This window comes from Aotus nancymaae, unplaced genomic scaffold (genome assembly GCF_030222135.1).
Source record: "Aotus nancymaae isolate 86718 unplaced genomic scaffold, 86718_ANA_hifiasm-v0.15.2.pri h1tg000007l, whole genome shotgun sequence".
NCBI lineage: Eukaryota > Metazoa > Chordata > Mammalia > Primates > Aotidae > Aotus > Aotus nancymaae.
In genome coordinates this window covers 64577262-64586762 of record NW_026988418.1, presented here as the reverse complement: position 1 = coordinate 64586762, position 9501 = coordinate 64577262, and positions in this window count along the sequence as shown.

Genomic DNA, 9501 nt, shown 5'->3' with positions numbered 1-9501 from the left:
CCACATCCGGCCTACCAAACAGTTTTTAATCCCAGCATGCTTTCTCTTTAGCTTCCCTTGCTATCCCTTTCAGAGTGAGTGGGGGAAAATGCAGCCTTATTTAAAAATTATCCCAAACATCTGTTGATAGCCTCCACACAATCCAATATATTTGATGTATTATAAAGTCCTTACACATGACTTCTGGATGATCCCTTTTCTTCATCTACGCTCCATTAACAGAAATGATGAGAATTGCTTATGTGTATTTACATGGATCTCTCTCTGACCTCCTCCCTCACCTCCCACCCCAACTCATCCCCCACCCCCAAATACTGAAGTATTAATGGGGGATAGTGCATTGTTTAAGCTGTCACAGTGTGTGATCAAGACAGACTGAAAGTCATCTAAACTGTCAGTAGTAATTCCATTCTCTAGGAGAGATGGAAAATTTTTGCATGCAGGAGATATTAGTGGCTTTGTTTCAGTCTGCGTTGCACACAATTTCATGGGCTACTGTAAGGTGGAGTGATCCCAGATTGCCGGGGCTGCTCAGCACATGCATCCTATGGGATAATGCATAAGTGATCAGTAACCTGTAAAGTGCTGAATTAAGGTTATCCTTTTATCCTAGTTTCCCTTAATAATATATTTTGGATTTTTCACATGTATTTTAATCTAATGTCTTGTAAGTGGGTGGAGTTCTGGTGTGTCCTGATCTTTCTTGATCTACCTGGAGTCAATCAACATCCAGGAGTGAGGAGTGGGGATGAAGAATGGGGATTCTAGAACCAATATCTAAAAATATGTATGGAGGTGGGGGCGGGGAGGGAGTTCTCGGGAGGCTATCAGGAGGATTCTTGCTTCCATATTCATTTATCCATAACTCATTTGTTGGGGGCCATGTTGTTTGGCGGCCTCTGTGGTTGAGCCATGAGGTAGAGCTGATGATAAAGATTTCACTCTGCCAGGCTCCTTGCTCTCTGAAGAAAGACATCCCCTCTCCCACTGGGAGGCCCACACTCTGCCTCTCAGCTCATCACTCAGTTTGAAACTGGGCTGTCTGAGCTGTCTCATTCCGTTTGTGATCATGTGTCATTCCGACTTTCTCTATTTCTTCTTCTTTATTTACTATTCTTTAGTCTTCCCCACACTTTCAAAACTGAAGGAATGGTTGAGTCGCCATGGCAACCCTTTGCCCCCCCCCACCTCTTTTTCCTTTCTCAACAATTTTTCTACATTTTAATAAAATTACTATTTATAGTGCACAAAGCTGCAATCCCCTCCACTGCAGCTCTGCAAGGGAGGTTTTCTGTCTGACCAGAATACTAATGACTAAAACATGGCTTTCCAGTGAGGAAGTAAGGAAGCCCTCCAGAGCAATCAATTTGGAAGACATACGTGTTCTTTAAGACATTGTTTAAACGCTCTACTAGCTCGCAAATGATGCCTGTAATCCCAGCACTTTGGAAGGCCAGGGCAGGTGGATCACCTTAGGTCAGAAGTTCAAGACCAGCCTTGGCAACATGGTGAAACCCTGTCTCTACTAAACACACACACACACACACACACACACACACACACACACACACAGCTGGACACGATGGCGCATGCCTGTAATCCTAGCTACTCGGGAGGATGAGGCTGGAGAATCTCTTGAGCCTGGGAGGTGGACGTTGCAGTGAGCTGAGATTGCATCACTGTGCCGTTGCACTCCAGCCTGGGTGACAGAGTGAGACTCAGTCTCAAAAAAAAAAAAAAAAAAGAAAAATTAAATCGATCTTTTAGGGTTAAGGATCCAGTAAATTAATATAGACAAGGACTTAAAAGAGTGTTTGTTGTCATTTGTTATAGGCATTTGAATTATTATATTAGTAGCTTATTAACATCCATGAAGACTGTTCCAAAGATGAGTTTTATAAAACCTTTTACTAAGGTTTTATAGCTGTTGAGGGATGGGCCTGGTGGAAGGGGTCAGGAGGGGTTATTTTGTATGGAATGAAACATTTAGACTTCATTGAAGAGTAGAAGGAGTAGCTTTTAAATTCTTGGTGTTCAATAATGAAAATATTCATTTTTATCATGTTGTTTTGGGACTTTATAAAAACAAATTTTATATAGGAGCAAGGTGGGTTATTTTAGCTTAATTTGAACTTACATCATTTATTCATTGAAAGGGCTCACAGGTGGAAAGTCTGTGAGGTTACACAGTAATGATCTGGTAGTAGTGCTACTTAAACTTTCGTGCGCATATAAATCACCTGGGAAGTTCATTAAAATTCAGATTCTAATTCAGTGAGTTTGGGATGGAGCCTGAGATTCTACATTTCTATCAAGCTCTTAGATGATGCTAATACCTCTGGTCCCTGAGGACCACTGAGTAGCAAGGTTTAAGGTGTTTTGGGCCAGCTCTTCCTAAAGACACTTTTAAACAAAGGTGTGGGTTGAGAGGAAGGGGCTCTACAATTTCCTAGTTAGATACTCAAGGCAGGGAATTATCCTGTAATTATATGAATAGAACTGGGCCCTCATGAGAGAATGAGGTGAAAAATCACCAGTGGAAGTCAGAAGCCTTTTCTTTTCCTGAGGTTTTAACAAGAGAAGTCAGGGAAGGCTATATATAATTTTTTTTTTTTTTTTTTTTTGGCCAGAAAGCTCAGAGGTGCCTGATTCCATTTGTATATAGGCTCTTCTCTTGCTTTGTAAGTCAAATGTGATTACTCACTTAATTTTGTTCTTGAAGCATTTTCAGAACCCAGTGAAACTCATCATTTTCCTGAATGAGAGTTAAGACTTTTTTTTCTGGTGTTGATTTATTCAGAATAGTTTGAAGATATGATTGTTGGACCAAGACCCAAGTGAAACTGAGCCAAAAGAAGACATAATTATTAAAACATTAAGAAACTTCAACTCCTGTTTGAGAGCATTGCTTTCCTATCTAAATATCTGGCAATCTCTTAAGTCTTTTTTTTTTTTTTTTTAAAACAAAAGAAAACAAAACCTTTGACACGTTTTTAAGAACTAACAATAATGGTGATGGACGACAGCTGCAGTCTCACTTCCGAATGGAGGAATCAAGGCTCATGTTAGAAGATAAGAGGTCTAGCTACTTTATAGGATGAATCAGCTAGTGACTCACAATTACAAGTCATGTGATTTAAAAATCTCAGTGACTGTGAGTTTGTCTTTTGAAGACTGGGCAAACTGTGAAGGCATATGTGAAATTAGAGAAAGAAATGTGAAGTAGACTTCCTCTTTATAGATTAGCCATGACTCAAAGAGCATGGTAGAACATCTGTATATGCTCATTTTATTAGAAAGGCTATATCAATTGGATTTAGACTTACTAGCCGTGTAATCCATCTTCTTTTTGCAGGCAGGATTATCTCTAGGCTAGTACAGAAAAATTGTCATTTCTATTAGATTATTAAACAAGGTCTGTATTATCTCTCAAAAAGACTCACAGATCAAGATATGTTGATATCAGTTGAAGGGGAATTGCCCTTTCAGTGGCACCTTCAGCTTTTGCAGATGCCAGTTCAATCAACCAGTAACAACTCAGATGGGAGATGGGAGAGTGCAGCTAAGATGGACAAGAATACACATTTCAAAATGCAAAGCTTTTCTGCAGCATTAGGGGTCATGGAGATGTTAAAAGACTTTTCAAAGAGAAATCACACAATAGGACTCCAGATTAAAGGCTCCTCAGTTGACAGATAACCAGTGGGAAAAAATGAAATGAGAATTATCTGAGAATGGCTATCATAACCTATCCTTAAAACAAAAAGCTTTCTTCATTTTAAGCTTGTGGGAGCCTGTTATAGTAGCAGCCTTATAATTTGTCACTGAATAAATCACCAATGCCAAGTTACATTAATTATATCTTTCTCTTCAGCTCCCTACATTTCTCCTTAATAGACAAAGGAATTGTGATGAAAAAGGATTGAGACTATTTGCAACCTTTGGAGTTAGTGTTTTGCTTTCCAATAATTGACATTTTTATCTATTAATGCAGTTAGGAAAATTCACATTTTCAGATTTGATAAGAATTTTGCCTAGAATTATCAGCAACTGAAATCTTACTCCAAGTTAGTCAATTGTTCTTGATGATTATAATGATCTAAAGTTTGACGCCCACAGCCTCATGTAGGTTAATTTCTATTAGATTCCAAAAGAATCAGAGAATGTGTGTATGTTTTTGAACTGGGAGGTTAACTGGGATCTATAGAGATATAAATGGGCAAATCCAGTACAGTTTAAACACAAGAGTTCTTATCCAAGTGGAATACTTCAAAGGGTTGGAGATTGAAGTAGCCCTCTGATGAAGTCTAGAAACTACTGGAAATGTTTAAATACTGTGGTTTAAAATTACGCTTGAGATAAAATCAGATTTCCTGTTTCTGAGTCAAAAAGCTTACAATAAGGACCTTAAAGATTCCTGGAATATTAAACAACGCTTCTAAAACAGCAACTGGATGAGGTAAGTGTGGTTGACTAGAAAGTACAGATTAATATTCTCAACACTACTCATGTTTCAAAATTAAGAGGAAAAATTTCCAAGAGAGAGACATATTTGGGGTTTTGTTGAATCCAAAATAGTTTTAAGTGCTGCAACAGTTTGAAACATTTTTAAAGGTTTTCTACTGCTAAGACAATCAGCTAGTTTCCTCAACTTGCATTTGTTTTACCATTCTAGTGTTGAGAGCCTCTTAACAGTGGTATATCAATATGCAACAGCTCTTGCAACTTATAAAAGGATAAGTAGACTGACACTGGCTACAAGGAGCTGAAAACCCTTCCCGATCTCATTGGCTTCACTCAGTCCTTTCTACTTAGTCATCAAGCCTAAATTCCTCTCTTATTTCCTGAAGGCCCCTGAGCTAAGCTAATTTTCTCTTCCTTCTTTCTCATGGTTCCCTGAACCTATCTGATAGAGAACTTGTCAATATGCCATAATCATAGGTGTTCTCATTTACCACTATTTCTATGAGATATTTGAGGGTCAAAGTTACATCTTCTCGGTGTCTTCTTTATTTGACAAATGTTTATTGAGCATCCACTATATACCAGGCACCGTGAATCCAAAGATGACCAGGACACAGAGTTAGCTCTCAAGTTACTCACGGTTTTATGAAAGAAACAAAGAGTAGACAGTTATATTTTGTGTCAAGTTCTTTGATGGACAGCTCTTGATGTAAAGTATCAGATAGCTACTTAGCTGAAATCTTCCTGGAGAAAATGTAAGTTTTGGAAGATAAGTAATTATCATCCAAGTGAGTAGAAGAACAATGTGGATGAGTGAAGTGGGGAAGAAAAATGAAGGTGTGAAGATACTTCTGGGCAAAGAGATCAGCAAATGTGAAGGTATATAGGAGGGCATACTGTATATAAGGAATTCACAATAATTCAGGGTGAGTGGAGCAGGGAGTACATACTGGAGAGTGATAACTGATGAAGTTATAAAGGTAGACAGAAGCTGGACCATGAAGGTCCTTGGATGTCATACTAAAAGGTTTGGGCTTTATTCTAAAAGGATAAAGGAGGAGTCATTGAAGTATTTTAGCCAGGAGAATCATTGGCATATTTGTGATTCAGAGATCATTTTGTCTGCAGTATGAAAAATTCACAAGACTACTGTAGTAACATAGGCAAGAAATCACAAGATACAAAAAATAATTCAGAAGTGAAGAAGGCAACTAAAGTTGCATCAATAATTTAATGGCTGTGAAGAGTGAGGGAGAAGTCTGAGGTTAGTTGATTGCCAGATTTCCAAACAGTAGCATTAAGGAGAGGTGGTTTCATTACCCAAGACAAGAAATACAGTTGAGATGACATTTGCTGACAGTGGGAAATGGGTTGTTCTGTCTTGAACATGTTGGGTTTGAGGTATCATGAATAGTTTAGGGGCCACCCAAAAGGATATTTATGGCAAAGAGATTGGTATACAAGAGATAAGTTGTCTGTGTGGGTCAGAAGACTCCATCAAGCTGGCTTATACAATCATGGCTTATTGGAAGGTTTAGAAGAATCTCATAGAACCCAATGACAGAGGGTCGAGTTGGGCCTCCCATGTGTTGGAAAATTGTCTGTAGCTACTTTCAATCCTTCACTGGGGCAGTGTGATTGTTTTGCTTCATATCTGTTTCATTCTTCTTTTTGCTTCTCTGCTAGGCTTAGTTACTACTTCTCCAGAATATAAATTACATGGACTTAGGGCTGCTATCATAAAAACTTCATCGCTCTTTGCCTAATTGTTTCTACTTCTGAGTCTCCAAGTCTCAATTGAAATTTTAAAGAGAGAGAATCACCTGGTCCAGTTGGGTTAGGTGACCACCCGTGGACAGAGAATGGGCTGACGTGGGTTTTAGGACTGTCCCTTCTAGGCTGTGGGTTGGCAGGTTCAGAGGTGAACAGGGCAGAAATTGTTGGCTGAGAAAGTGACTGGTACCTGGAATATGGTAAGAATAGCAGTTGGGTTATAGTTCTGGACTGGAGATAAAAATTTGGGGAAGTAATTAAAAGTAAGATATTGGATGAAATTACCTAGGGAAAGTGTTGACTCTGAGAAAAAGTGAGGCCTGAGATCGGAATCTTGGGGAGTAGCAGTATTTAAAAAGTGGTAAGAGGAAGATAAGTCAGTGAAAGCAACTGAGAGGGGATGGAAGAAGAGATAAGAAGAAGATTTCAAAGTCAAGAAGGAGGGAGGGGCCAACAGTGTCAAATTCTACAAAGTTGGGGAGGTTGAGAATTGATGTATGACAAAGAAACTAGTATTAAGGAAATGTTCAGTGCAGAAGTGGAGACCGAAGCCAGATTATAGAGGGGTAACCATATAGCAGAATGTCAAATAAATGAGGGGTCAGGAAGTAGAGATGACTTCTTTTTAAGAAGTTTGACTTTGAGTGGAAGGGAGCAAATAGAGCTAATAATGGTCAAGGAAATACATCTACTGATCATAGATTCTGAGGTGGGGAGATACTGAGGATAAGGAAAAGGCAGACAATATTTAATGCAGTCAAGTTCTGAAGGAGGTTGAACAGAATGGACTGGAGCTCCAGAGATTGGGGTAACTTTTCCACTGAGTGAGAAGGAGAAATTGCATATAAGAGCTACTCAAATATTTTTGAAAGAATAAATGAATAGACTAAGGGAATGGTGGTTGATTTAGTTTGCGGAGCTTGGGTTTTTATTTATCCTGGTGTCTCACTTTAAGTTAAGGGGATTGGATCTTGAGGCTTGCTGAGGCAGGACGTGAACATGGTATGAGACAAATATAACCGCAAGGACTTTATTCTGCTCTTCTTTGAGATTTTCTGATAATAATACTCTCAGTTTCTTCACTTCTTAGGGAAGCCAGAATTTGAGATAAGAGGGGTGTTGGAGAAAGGGAAATGTGGCTATACAGAAAGAACCGCAGATCAGGAGTCAGAAAACCTTGTGTTCTAGTCACTTTCTGACATTTACTGACCACATGACCTTAGGTAAATTGCATAACTGTGTATCCAGTTTTTTCTTTTATAAAAAGCGTGTGATACTACCTTCTCTGCCTATTTCACAGAACACACACACACACACATATATATATACACACATATATATGTAAGTATATAGAGTTGCTTTGAACTATATATCTATATACTTAAAATATTGTAAATATTAGAAAGCACAGTACAGATATAATTTCCCATTAATGTATATTCCAGACATTCTGAGAATGAGGGTTGCCACTGGGGGATGCCCTGTAGAGCTGTCTAATCTTTTCTAACTCTACATACATGTATGGCATGCCCCTGGAGTTCTGTTTGCTAGGTTTTTTTCTTGGCAACTACACATGCTGAGAGCTTGGCCCAATAGTGCAGAGCATTCCTACTGGCATGGAAAGCGCCTGTAGGGAGCAGCATATTAAAATCACAAATTCAATACTTTCTCGAGACTAGGACATTCAAAGTTCAAACAGCCTTATAAATTGCCTCCAGGAATAAAGGCAACATTTAACTCTACTTCAGAAATTTTCATCCACATTTATGAATGTCACTTTCATCTCTCTTATTTCCATCTCTATTGCCACAAATTAAGACCCAACACAAGCATTTTCCTCTGCTGAATTCCTCAGCTTCTCTATAGAGCTAAATGAAAACTAGACTTAAGGTATATTGATCATCGTTTATTCCAGATTCCAGATTCCTATTAGGCCCTCTGGCTAACTTACATCATGCTGTCTCTGACTGCTTTTAGATTCAGGTTATATGGAAACAGCTGTCTGTTTTCATGGCTGGAATAATGGGTATAAACTAGCAGTACCTGACATCTACATCATAAAGGTTAATAAACAGTGCCTATGAATCAATTTGTGTTCATCTTCATTTAGAAGCATTTATTATGCCAAATCAGACCAGGCATGGGTGAGAGACTGTGCCACGTTTATTCATTTTCTTGTCAACTGTATGTTTTGAAATCAGATTTCTATTTGTTTTTTCTCTTGTGGCTCCGTTTTCAAAAAAATTACTTCACTGACCTTCCATTTTAAGACAGTATTGTCATTGGAGTTTTAGTTCCTCATTTGCCTTTTCTAATTCCATGATATAGTTTCCTCTTCTATGACTCAAGTTATCAGATATTATTGAATGTAAAAAGGATTTTTTGAAACAAAATTAAGTAACCAATTTTGACTGTGATTAATGAAACCTATAAACAGTAGATCTGAGGGAGAGAAAGTCACAAAATTGATAAGCATTTTAGTACAAAGGAAAGTACAGAAAAGTGAATGGATGATTGAGTAGGTCCTAACTCATAGGAAGTGTACAGCAATAATTATGTACTAATTTGTTTCTGTTGAAATCCAGCAGAACAGTTTGAATTCTTTTGGATGGAGGCATGGTTCAAAGAGATGTTGGTAATCTCTTGGAAACAACCTGCATCTCTTAATTTACTCTGTGATTGTTTCCAAAGGACTTAAAGATTTGGTCCCTTAAAACAAAATACTTCAGGCCTGGTGTGGTGGCTCAAACCTGTAATCCTAGCACTTTGGGAGGCTCAGGTGGGCGGATCACCTGAGGTCAGAAGTTCAAGACCAGCCTGGCCAAAATGGTGAAACCCCATCTCTACTAAAAATACAAAAATTAGCTGGGTGTGGTGGCGCACCGCTGTAGTCCCAGCTACTCGGGAGGCTGAGGTAGGAGAATCGCTTGAACCTGGGAGGCAGAGGTTGCAGTGAGCTGAGATCATGCCACTGCACTCCAGCTTAGGCAACAGAATGAGACTCCCTCTCAAAAAAACCAAACAAACAAAACGACTTTACAAATTGTCACTTATGGAGTTCATCACTAAAATTCTATGGCCAGAAAGCTTAAAAAGTCATTTCTCATGTCAATTGGAGGATTAGAAAAATATGTTTTGTTCTTTTCTCTAATAGCTAATCACCACATGTGTAAAGCCATCTAAATCTGCACTTAGTTTTTACAGACAAAGTAAAATTCCAGATGGAAACGAGACAGGGCCTCTGTTTTGGTGATGTATCATTTG